Raw genomic sequence first — 21,922 nt, 5'->3', positions numbered from 1 at the left:
TAGGAAACGTTAAAAATATTTCCTTGAATTTGGGTAGAGGACTGGTTCCGTGGATAGAAGCACTCGGGACCCAAGCCTGAGGACCTAAATTTGCATTTTCTCGAAGCTCAGCAAGAAGGTGCATAACATGAGTGTCTGTAAATCCTCTTGAATTCTCAGTGAGCGACCACTTCCCTGAGAAGGTGAGAGGCAGAAACAACAAAATCCGCAGGAGTTAGAAGGCCAGTACATTTAAAGGGAACAGCAAAGAGGACCTTCAAACAGCATGGGAAGACAAGGGCTGACAATCGAGAGAGGGAGAACAGTTGTCTTGCAACTCCTACTGCCTGTGCTAGGGCCTACACAGGTCGCACTCATACACATACAGATGAGTGGTTGTGTTCACGCACGCGCGCACACACACACACACACAGAGTCTCTGGATAAAGAAAGATGGAGGTTTGAAATTTCAAAATTTCGAAGTTGTATCGGTAAGTATACTTACTTTCTCCTAATTGTGATTCCAGAGGTAATTTCTGATTGATTTCTTTAGAGGTTTAGAAGTAGATAAGTTTGACTGCTCAAGGTAGGATTTCTCTCCCGGTGTCATTTATGAGTATTTTAACTTCAAAGGCTGGGTTATTTGCTGAAGAGTGGCCACTGGGGCACAATATGACTCCTGACATTTTGAACAGTGTTACATGATGGGACTGTAGTATTTCAAATAGCCTTATTTCAACATTGTTTAAAAATCTGGTAGGAAGAATGACAGCCCACAGAACCCTGCATACTTGAAATTCCTTAGGTATTAATTTTAAATGCAGTTCACAAGTTTATTTCTTACTATTTTTTTTCTTTAAGGATGAATAAGGCCAGGGAGACTTAAAGCTGTATCTTCAGAAATGTTTTCTTTTTGCATTTGCTCCTAAGTATTTTATAGAGAAGCTGAGTCGATACAATTCACAGCCCTGGGTTGTTTCTTTTTTACTCTGTAAAGGACATTGCCGTAAAGCATATTATTACCATGATTATCAATGTAGTGCCAGAGAGAGGCAGATGCATGAAGAGACTTTGAGTACAGTCAGGATGTTGCTTTTGTTAATTTCCAATTTGTTCCACAATGCAACCATGTCTACTTCTCTTTCTGAGCTGTCAGTGAAGCTTCCCCATTAAATACACAGTCAGTAGTTACATCCTTTAGTTAGTTTCTCTGGAGAACAAAGGCAGTGAGTGTTGAAGTGAGGCCCCTTGCAGATTGTACCCTCTGCAGGGGGTGGGGGGATGTTGTGCCTTTGGTGGTAGCTCAGGAGATTCCTCTCACAGGCTTGCTGGGTTCTCTCAACCTGGGGAGGTCACTGTCATGAGAGAGCCCTGTGGAAGAAGGGCTTGGCTTCCTCAGGTAGTGCTGGCTGCAGCTGCAAGAACCCTTGTTGGCTCCTCTGGGACGTTTCTCATTGTTCTCTAAACTGCTTTTTGGCTATCCCATCTTCACATAATACCGAGCCTGCTGTTGTTGATTACAAACGCTATCTGAAGGCAAAGGACCTGGGTCCAAATATCTTTTCAAGTCTGTTTCTTTGGGGGGGGGAGGGGTTGGTCTCTCCTTATGCCTGCTAATTACCTACAGGACTGCTCCAAAGCCTCTGAAGAGATCTCACTTTGACAAAGCAGGCTCCTAATGGCAACCTTCTCAACTACGAATTTGCAGAAGGAAATTGCTCAGATGATGAAGTTTAATCGGGGGGGGGGGGGGAAGACATTTTTTTTTTATTTGCAGAAATAGGCCCTTTGGGGGAGGCAATTATTTATAGCTGATGTGGAAAGCTGGTATACCTCGATTTACTGGGTAAACTGCATTTAAAATAGGAAGGTGTTCTTGCCACTCTGTTGGAAGGAAGACACTGAATTATCCCTGAATTTGTGTTAATGAAATTAGGTTTTATGTACATTTTAACCCATTCTTTTCAGGGTATGTTTCCTGGAAGTAGAGGAAATTTGAAGTTTGATACCATAGCTAAGATTTCCTTTTCTACTTGAGAATTTTTTTTTCTGTCAGAAGTAATAGCCTTTATGTATTTTGTTTTATGTTGAAGTCGAAATGTCACTGTTTACAATGTCTTCTTACATGTCATCTATAAAAATAAGACTAACTCCTTGTACCAACCAACTTTCAGTGGCTCTTTGTAAGTGTGTGTGTAGTACGATGTTGAGAATGCCTGTGGCAGCAGGTAGGTAAGTTTTAGACCTGCTTCTTTTTTTTGCAGCTTGCTTCTCTGGATCTATGGTGACGGTTGCATCTGTTGTAATTGGTGCCTTTGAGACCCAGTCTTTTATGTAACCTAGTCATGTGTCCAGCTTAAAATCCTCCTGTCTCAGCTTCTTTAGTGCTGCGAATAACAGACATGCGCCATTATCCCCAACTAGTCAGCAAAAGTCTTCAGTTTCTTATAATTAGATGGATCTCTCTGTACCTGTCCTATAGAGACACTGAGGAGGCCAGTTGCTGCCTGTCTTTCTACGTGTATATAGACCAGCACTTTCCAATGTCAGTGCACCTGAGTACAGTCCTGGAGTTGTTACAGTGTGGAGTCTGCCTGGAGAGGACCCGAGACTCCGGATTTCTTTGGTTCCAGCTACAGCAGGTTCTGTAGTTTTCAGGACCATACGTTGGGTCCCCCCAAACCTTTGGCTTTTAGAAATATCATTTAGATATGATTATGATTTCAGAGGAGGTCAGTGTCTTTAAAGATGTTTGGGAAAGCTGCCTAAATTCCCGGGTGAAAGGGGGTTGAAGATAGGTCACTCTTGCGTCTGTGAGAGATTAACTAATTTGCTCAATTATGTTCTGCTTCCTTCCTGCTCGTGCACTCAGTCAAGACATTTTTCATCTCATGGTATGAGTTTGAGTTCCTCTTTGAAATTTGAAAAGGCAGAGCCCGTGAGGCTTAGGAGATGGTCTCCATTGAAACGTCCATCACCAACCACCTACAACAGCATCTTTGTAACAAACTCTAGATTCAGATATCAGAATCTAATTTTGAAAGATACACATTGCCTTGATGCAGTAGATCTGGTCCTGATGCTGTTTGGCGAGTCCAGGGACTCTAAGCATTTAGGAGGCCAGAAAGAGCTTTGCTGGCATAACTCTGGCATGTTAGAATCCTGAGATTTTCCTTCTAGAAGAATAATTTCATTAGAGTTGCTGATACAGGCTTCTATAGAAAACCTGGAGAGAACTGTTCTTAGTGTGGACAGGTGTGTGTGTGTGTGTGTGTGTGTGTGTGTGTGTGTGTGTGTGTGTGTGTGTGTGTCAGGGTGGTCAGACATTTCTCAGGAGGATGCACAGGCTACCGCTGTGTCTGAAAGGAATCCAATACTCTCAGTTCTGGAAGGCCCCCGACTAGTGAACTGAACTTGTACTATTCAGACAGAGAAAAGAGGGAAAGGTAACGCTCATCAGAGAATAGTCTTCACCACTCAGGAGTTTTAATCTGAGCTATCATATAGAGCAAAGCTAGTGGGAGACTAATAGCATTCAGTAACCTTGTCTTCAAAATGAAGACATATTATATGCAAATAAGGCAAGTGAGACTCCAAGGTTAATGTTGATGTTCCCTCAGTTACGCTGAGCTTATGACTTAAGGAGGTCTTGATGCCCAAACTCGGTTTCTAGAGCCAAAATGCATTTTAAGGAAATGTAGCTTTCACTGCATAGAAACTTTATAGACTTTACTAATGCAGCAGAACATACAAACAGTTGAGATTATGAAAAGTAGAAGGGTGTGGGGTGAGGGTTCTTACAGTAATATGAAATTTTCCATCTGGTGTAGAGACAGGGCTCAGTGGTGTGCTCCTTGTGTACTATGCACCATTCAAATGAAAATAAAATGTATCAGGACTTTGGTTTTAAACGATTATATTTAATTTAGTCCACTCTAGCTTTCAGGCATCTTAAAAGATTTTTGGAGTGGCTCAAATAGAATCCTTTAAAAGAAGCTATTCGAAAATGAGCTAGATTTTCCTCTTAGTTCCATGTCATTATTGAGTATTATAGGGTATTGGCAACAAATATTGGATCAAGAAAAAAAGAGTCTTAGACTTGCAAATGCCACTTTACCACTTAAGGACTTGAGCCTTCTTGCTCTTGTAAACTCGGTACTTTAATTGACCAGGAAGTGAAAATAATAACTTTACGTGGATCGGGGATCAAATTCAGTGGAATCAGGGATGTTCTCTGTGGCTTTTGAAAACTGCATCCTTATGAATTTAGATGGAGCGTGTGTTGAAGCAGGAGGTGGGATGATTCAGATGATCACTGCCATTGATGTATCTTGTCCCCAACGGTTTTCACTTGCATCCTATAGCTGCCGTCTTAGGGTTTTACTGCTGTGAACAGACACCGTGACCAAGGCAACTCTTAGAAGGACAACATTTAATTGGGGCTGGCTTACCGGTTCAGAGGTTCAGTCCATTATCATCAAGGCAGGAGCACTGCAGCATCCAGACAGGCATGGTGCAGGAGCTGAGAGTTCTACATCTTCATCTGAAGGCTGCTAGGAGAAGACTGACTTCCAGACAGCCAGGATGAGGGTCTTAAAGCCCACACCCATGGTGACACACTCCAACAGGACCACACCTATTCCAAGAGGGTCACCCCTCCTAATTTTGCCACTCTCTGGGTGTATAAAAACCATCACAGCTGACCTCTTGCTGCCGAAGCTTTCGTGGCACATCTTCTGTGCTCCCGAATCCCATTCCTCATCTGTCTACTCTTGTGGCCAGAATCCCCAGGATCTCACATCGGCAGTTGTCTCAGCTTCTGTCTCTTTCCTCTGGCTCATGCACTGTTCTTGGTCTCTGTGAAGCAAGAGACTCCTTTGAAGCAAGGAGTCTATGCTGCTGAGTCTATGGGATGTCTTGCTTCTGTAGGGGAAAGTGACTGAGTATAATGACTTAGATACAAAGATCCTTTCCCATTTCAGTCCTCCTTGGCAGGACGACTGTCCCGCAGCACTAATGGGCTTCTGGATTGGCATTCCCTTCCCTTTTGGTGTACATATGTGTTTGTAGCAGTTCTGATGAGAAAAGATGTACGACTCGTGTGTCGAGTAAGGTGGCATTTTCTGCGCCGATGTGTTTGTGTTTGTTTATTGGTGGATAATTTCATGTGAGTATGTTGAACGAACGTGCAGGGTGGCACCGTGTCATAGCCAAGCCACGAAGCATGTGTTTATATCCATGAAGTACATCCCTCTGTCAGAGCTCAAGACAGAAGAGTAAAAGCTATTGAGATTTTTGATATCAGGAAACCAAAAGTTCTGATCCCAGAAGTATCGTTGTTGAGTGTTGTAATTTCAATTATGAAACAAAACTCCCAGTTCTGTGCAACAGTAACAGCCACCACACAGAGTTCTTGGGTGAAGTCAATGAGATCTATTTTGCCAAGAGACTTGGACAAATCGTGGATTATGAGATTACTTATGAAATATTCCTGTCAATCAAGAATTCTCATTAATTGCATTGCTAATAGCTTAACACACTTGATAATATCCGAATGAACTGCAGAAGATTCAGTGAGTCTTTTTTTTTTTTTTTTTTTAAAGAAGTCAATGGGCAGCCAGTTGTGCTGCACAACTGTAATTTTCACATGTGGAAAGCTGGTGAAGGAAGACTGGGAATTCACAGCCAGCCTGTGTTACAGAGCAAGAACACCTCAAACTCAAATTTATTTCGAGTCGATAAGTTAACTTCATATTTCCATGATAATCGATAAAGTCCAATGAGATAAACTGCATAAAATTTTATAAAAATATACTCTAAGGATTTATTTTACTTTGAATTACTTGCGTGCAGGTATGTGCACGAGGGCGTAGGTGCCCATGGAGGAGAGAGCGTGAACACCCCTGGAAGAGTTATAGGCGGTTGAGATCTGTTGGGAGCGGTCGCTAGCCACCAAACACAGCCTCTCTGCAAGCATCGTTTGCCATAACCAGTGAGGCGTTGGTCTAAGCCTGTGAAATTGAATTTTGCCATTGGCTTTTAAACTGGGAAAAGCGATGTAGGAGCTACACCATTAGAGACACCGGTAGCTCTTTATGCATGCACAGGACTGCAGATTTGACCAGTGTGTGGTTTAATTAATCACACTAATTAAAAATCAATGTGCGATCACTAGACATCTTTCACGTCCTTTAACATAATTGGCTCCCTCTTCAATTGGCTACTATGGTCTGTAGGAAGTTATGGAGAACTGTGATCCCTTTAGCATCTTATAGGGATGTTTGTGCCCCCACGATGTCGAGCTTCTACAATTACCGAAAACACAGACCTATTTTCAGTTGTATTGGGAATGGTGATAAACGGTGGGTCCAATGGTGGTTTTCTATCCCCTTTGGCTTTCGGTGAGGAGGACTGAATGAATGCAAAGCTGTGTTTGAAACTTGCTGTCTGTTTTTTTTTTTTTTTTTTTGCTAGTTTCCACCCTCATTGAGAGTTACAACTTACTTGTGCACATCTGTTTGCAAATAGTTTCTACATCTACGAATTGGAATTGATCTCTCTAGCAGTCTAAAGCCATGTGTACCTGTTTGCTTAACACTTTTCTTTTTTTTTTTTTTTTACTAAGAGACCTTGTTACTGCGAAACACAAACACACAAACATCTCTTGCTTTCTTCTCTCCTTCCTACCTCCCTGGAGGACAGAAAAGATTCCCCTCCCCTCCCAAGTTCAGGTATGCTAGGCATGTTGTAAATGACAAGGTGCTGCTCTGCCAAATTAGGATAGCCTTTCCCTTTAAATTCTGGGTGTGGCTTTCAGACGCTGGCTTCCATTTGAGCTTAAGCTAAACCACCTTTCTTTCAGCACAATGGTTTTGAGCTCACCTGTCTAAGAAATGTTTATTTATTGGTAATTGCATTGGGGCATTTAATATTTCGAGTTAAAAATGTTGTCCTTACTGCACACATGTAGTACTAAATAAGGCACTTTATTTTAATTTTATTATTTAATTAAAGCCCCTCCCCCCTCTGTGTAGTGTGCATGTGTGTGTCTTCGTGGGCACATATGGGCTATGGTATGTGTGTGGGGGTGGGAGGACAGCTTGTGGGCATTGCTTCTCTCCACCACGTGGTTCCCAGGGATCGAATTGGGGGCCTCGGGTATGGCAATAAGTGCCCCCACTCCTGAGCAATCTTGCAAACCCTCTTCCCACATCAACTCAGTCCACATCAACAGTGGATGCTTCAGTCGTAATCTCATTCACATTTTGGGTGTTACGTTACTCTCAGCTGCAATGTTTGCTTTGTTCCCGTTGACGCCTAAATTGTAACAGCAAGCGGCAAGCTTCTAGAAAAGAGAGCAGTTTGGGTTCTTTTGGCCAGAAGCCTGGTTCTCTCTAGTGCACATCTGTTCTCTGAAGCAGTGTGAGAATGTTCAGGTGAAAACTTACCTGTGTTTTAATGAGGCAGATTCTGGTGGCTTGAAAATTAGTCAGACTGTTGTTATTAAGGCCCAACTTCAGTGACTGGTAAAGTGACTCTCAGTTCTGTGGAATTAGCTTAAACTGAGGTGACCAACCAGCAATTCAAGACCTTAGTAAACAGGCTCCTGCAGTTGATTTTGAGAACTAAACAAAGAATGGTGGCCTATTTCTCCAGGGGTTGCGTGGGATGGGAAGGTGTGGTTACTTACAGTGAGTAGAAGGTCAAAAATAGAATTCCCACGAATGAATTTCTGCAGAATGGAGTGTCGGTGGCATGCGGACCCTGTCACTTCCTGATCAGGATACCCTATTTAGCACTTATGAAACAGAGGGGAGGTGGTCCTGTGTAATTGGGGCGGGCTTTTCCTTTGTTAGATCCAAGATAGGGAGTGTGAGGGAAGATGGGGAACTTGGATTGATACCTTTGTGAATTGGAACCAGACGGTAAATACGTATCTTAAGGTGAAATCACAGCTCTTTGTTAGCTCCGTAATCCTCTGATGTATATTCCAGCACATGTTGGATTGTGGGATATTGTCATTAGAGAAATGATACCGTGTATTTTTCCCCTTTCCCTGTGTATACTATATATATTTCAAACAAAGTAACAGGTTTCCTAATGGCACATTTATACGTGTTAACTTGTTTGATCCACCCTGCTCTCACCTTCCTCTAAACTCCCTGTTCTCCCACCTTGTCCTGCTGCACTCTTCTTTCACATTACATGTTTCTATAATCACACACCTTTCATATTGCATGTTCTATCACCAAACACCTTGCCTCCCTTTTCAAGAAAAAAAGAACTCAGTTTCATTTTATATGTCTGATTGCCTCCATATATGTATACGCGCCATGCACATGCTTGGTGCCCGAGGGCCATATACCTGGAGCTGGAGTTACAGGCTGCTGTGAGCTTCCACCTGGAGGCTGGGGGCCAAAGCTGGATCCTTTTTGTTTTAATTTTTCTTTTATTGGCTTTCTAAAATTTACATTTTAAATGTTATCCCCTTTCCCAGCCTCCTGCAGCCCCCCATCCCATCCCCCTCCCCCTGCTTCCATGAGGATGCTCCCCTATCCACACACCAAATCCTCTTGCCTCCCCACTCTGGCATTCCCCTAGATGAGGGCATCCAACCTTCACAGGACCAAGGGCCTCTCCTCCCATTGATGCCCGACAAGGCTACATATGCTGCTGGAGCCATGGGTACCCCCATGTGTACTCTTTAGTTGGTGGCTTAGTCCCTGGGAGCTCTGGGGGCCTGGTTGGTTGCTATTGTTGTTCTTCCTATGAGGTTACAAACCCCTTCAGTGCCTTCAGTTCTTTCTCTAACTCCTCCATTGGGGGCGCCGTTCTCAGTCCAATGATTGGCTATGAGCATCGGCCTCTGTATTTGTCAGGCTCTGACAGAGCCTCTCAGGAGACAACTCTATCAGGCTCCTGTCAGCGTGCATCTCTTGGTATCTGCAATAGTGTCTGGGGTTAGTGACTGCATGTGGGATGGATCCTTTGTAAGAATGACAAATGCTATTACTTATTATTCAATGGTCTCTAGGATCCTGACCTCGCTTCCTTAAAGCCTTCTTTTTCTCTCTGGTGCCAGCTGTTTTGGTCTTACCATGCTGGGTTATTGGTTTAAAGGTTAGCGTCGTAACTATCCATTTCTTCAGCCTTGTGTACTTGGAATTTGAGTTCCGAGAACAAATTAGTTAATTTCGTGTGTGCGGGAGGGAAGTTTACTTCTCAGTTAGTAGCCCAAGACTAAACTGAATGCTAAATCAAATAGTTTGCTCATACACAGCACATTTAGGATGATATCTAAAAGTCAAAAGTAATTTAAATAACAGTCTCAGATTTATATTTTAATGTCTGTTTTTCTGTTGGCATTTTATAAAAACTGGTCCAATCACTTTGAAAGTATATGTTAAAATAGAATACTTTGCACACATCTTACATATTTTGAGAAATTTTTTTTGGTGTGTATACTTTTAAGTTGTGTGTGTGTGTGTGTGTGTGTGTGTGTGTGTGTGTGTGTGTGTCTGTGTCTGTGTCTGTGTCTGTGTGAGAGAAAAACAATATTTTTTTCTCGGAGTAGAGTGAAATTGGTAGAAACTATTAAGGCTATCTCTGTAATTTTTTTAAAACTATACCTATCAGAATGGTAGTTTATCCAAATTTTTAGTCAGTGGAAATGACTCAATGTTTTTGTTGCTGTTTCGTTGTTTGTTTTTGTTCTTTGCTTTTTTGGTAAAGAATTATTGTCCATAGTTCACTGGGACCCCTCCACTCATTTCTGTCCTCGGGCAATACTGGTGTCAGGAAAAGATGAATGGAAATTAAGTGACAGAAATGATAAGGAGATAGCCATCTGTATATAAACGCTACCGTTGGCTTACCGATTTGGTGTCTGACTGTTGCGTTCTGTAGAGCGAGTCCTCAAGGCAGGACCAGATGAAGCAGTTGTTATAGCAATAGATGGAGCAGCAAGGATGCATTTATCATTTTAAGTGGTTTGATTTTGCAGATGATAGTGGAAAAAATATGGTAATCCTATTCAAAGTTGGGGAGAGATGTTTGATTTTCTGTTTATTTGTAATTCAAGAAATCAGCATAAATAGGCACTGGCCTTTGATTTCTCTGTTAAATCATCCTTATTTAAAATCTCCTTGGCACCCGAGAAAGCAGCAGTGCGGGGTACTTTCCATTCATGTCACTCCTTGATCCTAGAACAAGGGACCATCTAATTTATACTGAATAATCTGGTGGGAAGAAAACAAAGTAGACAATCTAAGATGGTCAGGCTTATGATTCTATAGTGAGTCTATGTCAGAGGATATTTGACCCTTCCTGGAGGGAGAGGCCACTTGTGACAGGCTTCTGTTTAGACTGATTCTTGAAGAAGAATAAACTTAATAACGCTGAGAGTAAAGGGGGAATATTTGGAAGAGGCTGTTCTAGAGTGTGGCATGCATCTGCCAGAGAGCATGATGCTAGGGGTTGGGGGACAGAGGGGATCTCTTGGTAGGTTCATATGAGCAAGGTCACCTAGGGTCTTATAGTCTGTACTGAAATTTGAAAGATTTGTCGGCAGTGAGATTAAAAAAATCTGAAACAGATAGATTAGAAATTTACCTGTTGGAGGATTCTATTGACTACATGGTATTCTATTGGACGTTTTGTATTCCCTAATGGTGATAAACATTAAAACAAGGTGAAAAGAGGGGTGGAAAAGAAAGTTAGCAACCATTAAAAATGGACAGTTGGGAGAAAATTCCACTTCCCTTAGCTCTCCATCTTGGACAACTGGATAGAACAGGAAACACTTGGGGAATGCTGTTTTTGGTTAGGGAGGTGGAAGCACAGGACTCCTTTCCTTCCTAAGGGGAGAGCTGAGATGGGAGACATAAATATTCTGTAAGTGCTTTGGAGCTTAACATGTTTGTACTGCACCCAGACTTTGTCAGTCCACCTTCATTTTGGCAAGCGTGCTTGCTGGAGGCTGGGAGGAGCAAGAACAGGGCCCAGGATGTTTTTCACTATGTACTCATGTATCAGAAAGTATAAGGCAGCACTTAGAAGTGTTTGCTTTGTTTTAGATAAGGTCTTTGTGCACAGTACAGGCTGGCATCAAACCCTCTGTGTAGTTCAGGCTGGTCTCAAACTCCCGCCCAGGTCTCTTGCTCCTATCTTAGGGTTGCTGGGTCTACAGCTGTTCACCACTATACCCTGCCAGTTTTTAACCCATCCATGCCTCCCCTCCGTCCTCTTGGCTGCTAGGGATTGAACTCTTGTCCTTGCAAATGCTGGGCAAATGCTCTGCCCCTGAACTACCTTCTGAGGCCTCTTACAAGGTCACTGATCACATTAAGGAGGGATCTATCACATTTCGAAGGCCCTTCATGCAGCCAGCACCATGGACATTAGGATTTAACAGTAATTGGAGAGGGGATGTAACCATTCATTGTGCAGCATTGCTATATAAGCCCAGTTCAGGACCATTGGTGTCCTCTGAGCAGAGGCCTCTAAGCAGTCCTGAGGACTTCACTCCTTTCTGTATCCTAATCTAGGAAGTGTAGTCATTGTGGTGACAACTGAAACTTTATAACTAGTTCTCTGAGAAGTATCCATCATCTATGAGACACTGTTGTTTGCAGGGAGTGATGGGTATGGGTATCTCTCTAATCTTGCCTTGTAATGCCTCTACCTACCTCTTTGTAGTCTGGCATAAAAGAATGGAGAGTTGAGGCAAGTTGCCTTATCTGAAAAGATGTTGAAAAGACTTGTCACGGGCAATAGTGACTTTGACAGAAAGAAGGGCTATGTATTCTTGGGAGAAGACCACTTGGGCTCAGGAAATTCATCATCCTTGACATTACTAGGAACACTTAGGGGCCAGCTAGGACACAGATGTCCTCTTCAGGATCCTGTAGCAGGACTCAGCTATGAGGTACCCATGTGAACCAGAGTATGTGTATTGGTATATAGGTGTGCATTTTGGATTATAATCTAAATTGGGGTGAGTGCCCTGTGAGCCAAATCTACCCTGTCATTCCCCTGAAAACAACCTTTCTCGTCCTTCATTTATGTATTAACTGTGGCTTCCTTCTGTGATGGCGGAGTTTAGTAGTTGCAACAGAAACGTTGGGACTTAGGACAAGTAAAATATTTACTATCTGACACTTGATGGAAAAGACTGCTTTTAATGGAAATATTCTGAAAACTCACTCTGAACAGAACCGAGTGACACTGTCCAATGACCCCATGCTCAAATGTTCCGATGAGAGCACATCCGGTCCCCTTAACCATTCCTGTCTAGCTGAGAAAACAGGTTAGTGACAATTCTTAGGAATTGAAGTTCAAGGTCAGATATAAAATGTACCAACTTCTCTTCCCCTCACTCTCTGAAAACCGTTACAGAATTTATTGATTATGGTGCCTGAGAGACCAGGATAGCAGCGGGTGAGTGAATGTCTGCAAGGTTTCCATCCACCCTACTGTGGTCATTGCAGTTTTGTCTCTGTGAATGCTGTATTCAGGTGCATTTGGGGGCGTGGTTTTCATGCGACTGTAGGTCTTTGCATATTGGTTTCCTCAGCTTGTCAGTGGTCCTGGTCCTTAGTCCAGGACTACAGGAAATACCCCCTGTTGCCTCCAGCAGTCCCCACAGCCTCTAGGATGCTTGCATGGCTGTTGGTTAGTGTCCCCTTCCCCCAGCAAGGCTGCCTTTCCAAGCAGTTGCTTCTCAGCTGTCTTCTGCTTTGTTCAATTGTTCTGGGCTGCTTTTCAGTGTGTTCTCCAAGTGTCCTGCTTGACCTCCCTGTGGGCATCTCCCTTGTCTTGCTTTTGCTTTGCTCTGAGCAGCTCTTTCGTATTCTCCTGCTGTTCACTCTCTCTTACGTGGTCAGTCCATTGGCCTGATTCTCTCTGACTGAGGTTTGGACACTTACAAAGTGACTCTGCATCACTGCTTGGTTTACAGCCTCCTTGGTGCCTTTTCTTTTTTGGTTACCTGAGAAGCCCCCTTGAAGAAACTCAATAATATGATCTAATGAGCACTTTCCCCAAACCCTCACCTTGGCAGGGGAAATGGCCATACTTTCTTTTGTTCTGACCTGTACTGGAACCTTCCATACTCTCCGAATGCCCTCTCCTTTGTCACATGGCCACAGTTTGCGTATGATTGTCCTCAAGTAGAGAGTCAACATCAGACAAGACTCATATCTGATTCTTGTGTTTTTCCAGGAGTGTTGTTAACTTCCATAGCTAGAAATAGAAGGTTTGAGAAACAGCAGCAGCTGGCCTTGTAAAATCCATAGCTCAAATGTAGGTTTGCAGATAAAACGTGGGTTAATGCTCACAGACTGGAAAATGCTTCCAGAGATCAGATCTTCAATGTTGAGTCTCAAAAGTAGATGATTCTTAAATATATATATAGGCCGAAATTGTAAGACCCGATGAGGAAATGCAGTGCACTTAGGTAATGACTACTGCTTTACAATGAAACTACCCCAAAGCCTCATTGGCTCAATTTTTTTTAATGAGAGTTCATTAAAAATCTTAATAAGATATAGTGAACAATTTTCATAAAAGCATCTAGAGTTAAGCAGCAAGGTTATGATTTAGAGGCAGCGAATTCAATCGGAAATATTAATCTAGAGGAGACATGTTATAAACCAAAATATATCATGATATGTATTTAAAGGGCACCATACTATTTTCAGTTTGTGATAGTTCAACCCTGGCGTTAAATTTTCTGAGCAGATAACGTAATATTTACAAGCGTTTATAAGCAGTTCTGTACTCGCCACAGTCAAAGGGAAAAAAGTTGATGCATGAGTCCCACAGAGGCCGTAAACTTGGTTCCGGTTTTGTGAGGCCTGTTGTAATTCTCCAGTCCTCAGTTTGCCAGGAGTGAGATGTTGCTTTTGCTAGAAGCCAGTGCTGTGAATGTCTCCAGGAAGCACTTATATTATGGAAGCCTTGGAGGCACTTTGATATCAGCAAGCTACTTTATGGGAGCAATAGGAAAGTGTGCCCTGTTGAAATGGTGTCCATAAACCCAATGTTTATATTGCAGTCATGCAGCTGGTTCATAGGTTTTGCTTGGTACTCTTGGTTTTATGTGATAAGTTGAGAAAGAGTTCTCGTCACCAGGGAATTCATGTCTGAACTTAAAAATGCCGTGGGCTTTCTAATCATAGTGACCCGTTTGAGTTATTGTCAGCAAAACATGCCTTCCAGCACAGGTTCAGGATACCTGACCGTCCCTCCGTTAGGTACTCGGGTTTTGATCTTGAAGTCATACTCCGTCTCTTCAGCTTAGTTCAGGATGAGTGCAGTACACAGCCGTGGACTTGGGTTGCTTCCTCTCCGAGATGTTGGTTCCTCTTTTTGGTAGTCCAGCGGATCTATATGTAGTCATTTCTAGTTTTTAGGTTTTGTCTGAATCAGGATTCGAATGAATGATAATAACTGAGAGTGAGCATGATGTATTAAAAAAATTCATTAACAAGAAAAAAGTCATATGTTGTAATTTTCCAGAGATGAAGAAGATGAGAAAAATAAAACATGAGGACAAAATTGATGGCTTTTGTCTCCTGGCCTCTGATATTTGAGGGTTATGAGTTTTCCAAGACCAAGTAGGGTCAGACTTTGAGTATCATGGAAAGGACAAGTTTAGACCCACAAAAGTTTTAGAGGTTGATGAAGCTTTGTGGAAATACAATCTATAATATTGAAAAGATCCGTAAAAATATTTCTATGCAAACTGGAGTTCTATTATGTCTTACTTCTTACTGTTGTACAGAAAATATCATTTTAAAATTCTTTTCCTATTTTACTTTCATTAGGTCTCTTAACCAAATAAGGCAATCTTCATTCCTCTTTATGGTTAAGGAAACGAGATTCTGCGAGGTTATACAATTATTCCTAACATCACTGAACCAAGAGTGAACCCAGGGCTGTGTGTCTGTGGAGCTAAGGCTCTTGACATCACCCTATGACAGCATGGGATGGAGGAGCTTTTAGGATATTTGGGCTGTAATACTCTTTTCTCCCATGTCGTAACTATGTGGGCTCGTGCATTTATTCCAGCAAGTATTCATTTAGTATAGCCCAGCTTGTTTCTGCAGGGTACGCAGAAATGAATCTGAGTGAATTCTTGCTTTCAAAGCAGCTTTTCTGTGTCACAGATCCCTTTGGCCATCTGGTGAAATCTGAGCGTCTACCCTAGGAAAAATGTTTTAAATGCACGAAACAAAACACATAGAAATAAATATATTGGAAGACATTTATCAAATGGTTGAACTCAAATACCCTCTATAGTACTCTGTCTTCATTAAGTTATGTAAAAGCAGAATAAAGTGCCAGGTCCATTAGCAGGTATTGTATTGAAGGATGCGTAAGGATAAGTAATGTTTTTGTTAGCACTACAGCACTTGTCTTGGGATGGAAGCCTCTGTGTTCTTCTAGCTGGTGGAGGAGTCTTTGCTCTGGTTTTGTTTGTTGTGGTTTGCAGTTGAAGACAATGTTCACTAACAAAAAGAAGATATTCCTTTCCTTCCTGTGCAAGTGCCTTGGATCTTGAATTCCTTGAATTTTAGTGGAAACCAGGCTGAGGACCCCTGGGAAAACTGAGAATGCATTTATTAAAAGGCAATGCAAAAACATTGGGTTATCTTGAACATGCCAGTAGATTTCTTGGGCTCTCACTGCTGTAACTTTGAAAAGTTTGATTGAGGTCAGTAGACATCTGAGAAAGGTACAGAAAGGTCAGGAGCTACCATCAATTTTATAGAACCTCAAAGCCTAGAGTCACTTGGTCTAAGATTACCCAGGCTGGATGCTGGGATTTTGTTTGTTTTTTTGTTGAGTTTGAGTAGCTTGGTATTAATGCAAGAGTCTTTGCCTTTGAATTTGTTACAGGGGTCAGAAAGTATCACTGTGAGCCTTGGGTTTTGTGAATGTTAAAAAAAAAAAAAACCAAAAAACAAAAAACAAAAACAAAAAAAAAGTTGTGAAAATAAAAAGTTTGTCCAAGAAACTGTTTGAAAGCCTGGTGTTGGCTTGAGTGGAGTTTCCAGTAAATATCCCTGATGGGTTTGTGGAGAAAATGTTGGAAGCTGCTGATTTGGTTATTGGTTATTTCTTCTTCACCTTAATTGTTTGTGTTAAATGGTCCTGATGTTTAGAGTGCATTAAATGGGTTATCGTTTCCCCCTGGTTTTGAATGAAATACAAGAACAAAATGAATATAGATGGAAAACCTGAAAAGCCGCACGTGACTGATTATTACTGAGTGTGGAAGGAGTTCCGAAGAGGAAATGACGCCTTGTCTCCAGCTGACGACAGAGAGACTATCTCACTCCACTGCAGACCTAGAATCAGTAGAGATGCTGCTTTGGGATGAGGATAATAGAGTGAAACCTTTGTGCCTGCTAGGGATGTAGCTCAGGGGTAGAGCACGGTGATAGCTTGTCCAGTGCCTAGGCTTAATCCTTAGCGTTACAAAACCAAGCCAAAGAAATCATACCCAGTGACTGTCACACACAAAGGAAACAGAAGGGTTCACAGTTTTATTAAAACTGAATCCCAGAAGAAAGTCTCTTCACCGACGCTTGAATTCCCACCTTCCTCTGTGTTCTGTCATCCTTTATCCTCAAACAGACCTCTGTCTGCCTCTCTTCCTTGTCTGTGTCTCATTTCTTTTCCTTCTGTTCAACTCTTTCTCCCTCCTCTAGTTTCTACTCTATTCTTTCTTCCCGTCCTCACTCTTCTACCACCCACAGCTGATGCTGAGGTTAGTTTCTGGGTAGGAGTGGGATCTAGAGGAGCCACTGTTGATGGCACTTTGAGGCATGTTTTTGTACATTATCTCAGTCTGCTTAAATGGTGAAGAGATGCCCACCTTAGATGGTCCAGGACATTTCATGATCGGAGCGACACTTGTGCTAAGACCTGGAAAGGGTTAAGGCAGCCATAGCCATCTTGGGAAGAAGATTTAGGAAATTGCAAGTTATTCAAGATCACCAGAGAGAAGGGTATGTTTTAGGCAGTAGTCAGTGGTAGAAATATACAGAAGTAGGCAGAAATCAGTTTGTGCCAAGAGCCCAGGAGCTAAACTGAGAGTTACAAGGAACTCTTAAAGGAGAGCTAGATGAAGGGGCTTAAGCTTTTGGCTTTACACTTATATAAGTGTAAGACTGCTTTGCCTGCCTGTGTGTATGCGTGGCAGCCATGTGCTCGCATGCAGTGCCCGAGGAGGCCAGAAAAGGCTATCACATGTGAGCTCTGCCATGTAGGTGCTGGGAATTGTACCCGGGTCTTTTGCAAGAATAGCTTGCACTCTAAACCTCTTTATGCAAACATGGTAAGGGAGTAGTGTAGAGAGGGCAGATAGATAGCTCATTTGGGGATGTGTCCTCCTTGAAACTGTTGACACAAAAGCCATAGTCGAGTTACAAACATACGGGCAGGCAGGCAACGCTGTGTGCCTGATGTTTTCACTGCATTTAAGCAGAGTCTGTGACAGCACCGTGTTGCCTTGCTTCCGATGTCCACTGCCTTTCTTGCAATGCCTTGAGACGGTTCTGTACTTGGAGGAGACAGGAGAATAGAGAAGAGGTAATACTCACTAGCCTTACAGAATTGGAGTAAAACTTGACATTCACAGCGTCCCAGCGGGGCAGAGGCTGATAGGATGGTTGAGTCCACTGGGATGTTTGCCGCAATGTGGAGTTTCTTACCTTTGCCCTGTGTGCCCACCCCACTGAAGCACTTGCAGCTGCTCAGCAGTGAAATTCTTCATCGCGGTGCGAGCCAGCTTACCAGACAGATGTCCTTTGTGTTTGCTGATATTACTTGTGGGAGTAACAGTCAAGGGATAATTTGTGTATCGTGTACTCTGAGAGACTCATCTTAGACGTCTAAATCGAACAAATGAAGAGAGGCCCTTTAAAACACTGGAAACCTTCAGAGAACGAGAGGCAGGAAACGAACTGCACAGAACACTTGAAAAAAAAAATCTTCCAAGTACCCCTGCTAATTATCTAGAGGACATTCACCCAGGAGATTAACTGTCAACATGTCAGCCATTTTGCTGGGTTTAAAATCATAAATTACCTTCTCAGTTTTTATCTTATCCTAAATTGTCTATTATTAAGAGGGAGAAAACAATACAAAACTAAACAAACAGGAAAAGAACAACAGAAAGAGTACCTAAAAAATTAAGACACTGCTACCTTCATATTCCATATTTACTTCCGTTTTTCTTCCTTGCTCTGTGTGTGTGCGTGTGTGTGTGTGTGTGTGTGTGTGTGTGTGTGCGCGCGCGTGCGCGTGTGTGCGCGCACACGCCTATACCTGTGCGGCACATGCATTGTTTGTGCACTTTTGTGATAATGTGCACTCCTCCGTGCACATGAGTATGGAGACCAGAGGTGGACTTCTTGCTCTGTCCCTCACCAGACTGAACCTGGAGAGCTTGCTTTTAGCATCTGACTGGAGCCAATCCAAGATGCTCGCTGCCTCCCTTGGTACCTAGTTTATAGGCATGTGCTGCTATGTCTGGCCTCTAGATGAGCGCTATGGATCCAAACTCAAGTACTTGTGTGTACGGCAAACACATTATGCCCCGAGCCATCTCCCCAGGCCCTCCATCTTTCTTAATTAAAAAAAAAAAGTTGTTTTTGTAGGATTTGGAAAAGCGGGCTCATAGTCCTGTCTGCATGGAGCCAGTTAGCAGGAGCTAAAGTAGCTGTCCGTTCAGTGCCAGTTTCATAGATGGAGGCAACTTAAAGGACACAGAAATTAGTTGGCATTGCCCAAGGATGCACACAGTTATTGTTGAGTGCGATATCCTATTTCATTTAATCCAATTATGGAAAACGCGAGACAGTGGCCTTCATGTTCTTCTGGGCCGCGTGGTGTTATGCATTGCAAAACTAAGCAAGATGCACACTGACGTTGCCTAGACGCGGAGGTACTTGAATTCTGCGCAACTCAAAGCAGGCCCATAAGAACAAGCAGCATACTGGGGAGGTCAGGCCAGGGCTTTCATTCCTAGATTTTATGCAGGTGGCTAAAGAAACTTCTGGCTAGTTTAATGGTGGTCGTATACCTATGATATTATTTGATCTGGCCCTGGTTGGGAAACTTTTATAATACTGGGAAGGTCAAGAGTTGATTTGCTGTCTGTGTTCATCTGAATTCAGAAAGTGTGGGATTCCTATTTGTAGGATGGCCTGTATGTCCAGGGTATTTTTGCTCTGTGAGGTCTGGGCATCAAGTAATGAGATTCATGGAATGATTCTAAGGATGCCTGCCCCTTCTTGATCCACTCACTAACTCACCTTCTCTCAGCCTGCTTTATTTTCTAAAGGTTTGGATTTTCACAGGAAAATGTAAGCTTCAATTAAATTAATAGGATTTTCTGAAGTTGGGAGAAAGTTTATCATGATCGACATAGTAATGAAATACCCAAATAAACAGAATGGGCGTACGGGGTTAGGAAGTAATAGAGCTGTAAATCCATATATACTGTGGGTGGGCTCTGGAGTTCCGTCCTGTTGGCTATTCTTAGGGAGAAGGGCTTTCTCTTTTAACAAGTGTATTCATGACCCTCATTGTGACTATTCTGAGATGTAATCCACTTCTATGGACCCGAATTCATTATATTTTAATAAGTGAGAGTCGTAAAATGTAGAAATAGATAAACAAGGGAAGATCGAAACACCTTGGCTGTATAGACTGTAAACTCTTGTGATAATCTGATAAACAAGGGTAAAGACGACGTAATACCACTGCTTTGGGCAAATGCTTCTTCCTCTTTATGCCCGGATCACTCATGCGTTCTGGACCAGATTACTTCAAGAGTAATTTCCTTTGGTCCTGTGCCCGACAGAGATGATTTCATGTCACTCTTAGCAGGATGCCATAATTCAGAAAATCACAACTTTGATCTAAGACCCTACCTGTCACTGTCAAGCATTGCCAGTAGCGAGTGATGGAGATACTGTTTCACACTTCTGCTGAAAGCCTAGGGACCCTTGGCTTGCCGAAAGAAAGGAATTTCAGGATCACTTAGTGTGAAGCAGAGTTGGACTTTATTAAAAGACTATTTTTTTTTTTGTCACGGATTCTAAGCACAGGAACTCGTGGAGAGATGCTCAAGGAAAGATTAAGACATACCCACGTGCAGTGAGGAGCCCCTCAAGGGAGTGCCCTGACTGTCTTTACAGTAGCCATATGCACTGTGTTTGTTGGCTTCTGAAGTTACATCTTAAATGGTTGCTAAGCAACTCTTTATTTTTCTGTAAATGAGATCATAGGGTGGTTCCTGGTGTACCTTGAATGGAATTACGGTTGATAAAGTAAAACCCTGGGTCACAAAGGTTGTTAAGATGATTTTAGTATAAATAGAAGCTTAGACTTATATCTTATATTCCCTGATACTATTAAGGAATGATGTTAGGCCCTGTTTGAAGGTAATATGTAAGTAAAAATGAGGCCACCACCGCCCCTAGGTATGCTTGAGGAGAAAGTTTTATTGTAGATATGAGGGAGAGAAGAGACACAGCCTCTGGAAGGGTTCAGACTGTACCCAGCTATGAGAGGAGAGAGGTGGGGGGAGGAGGAGAGGGAAGGGGAGGGAAAGGAGACTAAAACAAAGTGGAGAGAGGGGGGTATGGGAACCAAGAGACCAATAGAATTCAAGTTATATAGGGATCAAAGGTTGAGAGGAAGGGAAGCCCAGCCCCTGGGTTCAGAGGTTTAGGGTAGGGTGGTTTAGGATAAAGTATAGGATGAGAAGCGCTAGCTGGAGCCAAGGTACCAAGTGAAACTTTTGCTGGGTTTCTTTGAGATCTAACAATATATGCTCAGGCCTTGACCACAGTTCATTACTCTTTTAATATTCTTCTGTATATAGAAGGGATATTGTCTCTATGTCAGTAACTTTCATAGCTAATGTTAGTTGTGATCATTCCATTAAAAAAAATTGATTCTATGTGTAGGGGTTTGTATGTGGGAGCGTGCACATGAGTACAGGTACCTATCATGTGCCCATGTGCCCATTCAGGCCAGAGGTACATGATCCCACAATGTGCTTGAGTTAAGGGTGGTTGTGAGCAGGTCAGAATAGGTGCTGAGAACCAAACTCAGGTTCTCCGAAAGATCTGCAAATATCTTAAAACTCTGAGCCCTTACGTAGCCCCTGGTATGGCAGTTCGATTCTCTGTTGTATAGTGGCTTCTTGTAGACCTCTTCCCATCCTGTAGTCCCTAGTTTTTCTTTCCTATCCTCCCTCACTTGTATTGAAGGACCCTAGGGGCTTTTGACAGCCTTACACCCACTGCCTAAGGTCAAGGCTAGGCTAAGTTCCATTCTCCACCCACAATTCTTGGGAGGAGCAGAACATTCTTGAAAATCCAAAGAATGTACTGACAGTCACCTGACCCTCTGGTTCCATATAGAGTTCCAATGCATGTCATATACTTGGTAGCCAATAGATGCAAAGGTCAATATGCTTAGCCAATAAGTTTACCTTGTAACCTTGCTGATGTAACCTGTAGACCTAAAAAGTATAAAAATTGCTTGCTATAGTCATTCTGGGTTCTAAACACTCGCCACAAGGGGCTGATTGAGGGTCGACCCCCGATGCACCGGAAAAATAAACTTCTTAAATTTGCATGGAACTCCGTTCTCGTGTCTCACTTGAGGGGGTCTCCCGGTGGTAAGACTTACTTCAGGCCTTACAGTATACGTTGAATCAAGCGGTACTGTCAGACCTGTGGAGAGACTTATTGTTTGTGGACTATTCCTTTACAAAGAAATAGTTAATGAGTGGTCTTTCCAAATTGGCTTCTTTCACAGGTGAAAATGTTCAGGGTTTAACTGTACAGCTTGTATCCACACTTCTAATTATCCTCATGATCAAATACAATTCCTTCGTGTAGACTTTCCAGAG

At 42.6% G+C, this 21,922-nt stretch overlaps 1 protein-coding gene across 4 annotated transcripts in view; it reads left to right on the top strand.

The window, feature by feature from the left end:
- Positions 1–21,922, top strand: part of Tmtc2 (transmembrane O-mannosyltransferase targeting cadherins 2) — a 413,503-nt gene that overhangs the window by 8,527 nt on the left and 383,054 nt on the right.

Source organism: Rattus norvegicus, chromosome 7, assembly GCF_021556685.1.
Source record: "Rattus norvegicus strain SHRSP/BbbUtx chromosome 7, alternate assembly SHRSP_T2T, whole genome shotgun sequence".
Lineage (NCBI taxonomy): Eukaryota > Metazoa > Chordata > Mammalia > Rodentia > Muridae > Rattus > Rattus norvegicus.
This window is presented reverse-complemented; position numbering and strand designations above follow the sequence as displayed.